We start from the raw sequence: 318 nt of genomic DNA, 5'->3' as shown, positions 1-318 counted from the left end.
GCGCTTTGTATCATTCTAGAAGGAGAGACGAGGCGAGAAGAAACAGAAATCAAACAATAATATGAAACAAAACAAGATACAAAAGTTAGAGGTCGGCCCTTAGGTACATGTCAGACGTGCGCAACATACGGTAAGTTGGTGCAAACAATCCTTTCTCTTATGGGTTATTCATCCCCATTTTGGCATCACACTCTCGGGGTAGAAGACGCAGGTGCTCCGGGATGTAGCGTCGTCCTCGACAAGGGTCTTCGAGGAACTAATCGAAGGGTGGGCGGCTGGTCTCGCATTACCATAGGCGGGGAAGGTAGGTGGTGGTAG

Source organism: Penaeus monodon, chromosome 19, assembly GCF_015228065.2.
Source record: "Penaeus monodon isolate SGIC_2016 chromosome 19, NSTDA_Pmon_1, whole genome shotgun sequence".
NCBI lineage: Eukaryota > Metazoa > Arthropoda > Malacostraca > Decapoda > Penaeidae > Penaeus > Penaeus monodon.
Note: the sequence above shows the minus strand (reverse complement) of the source record.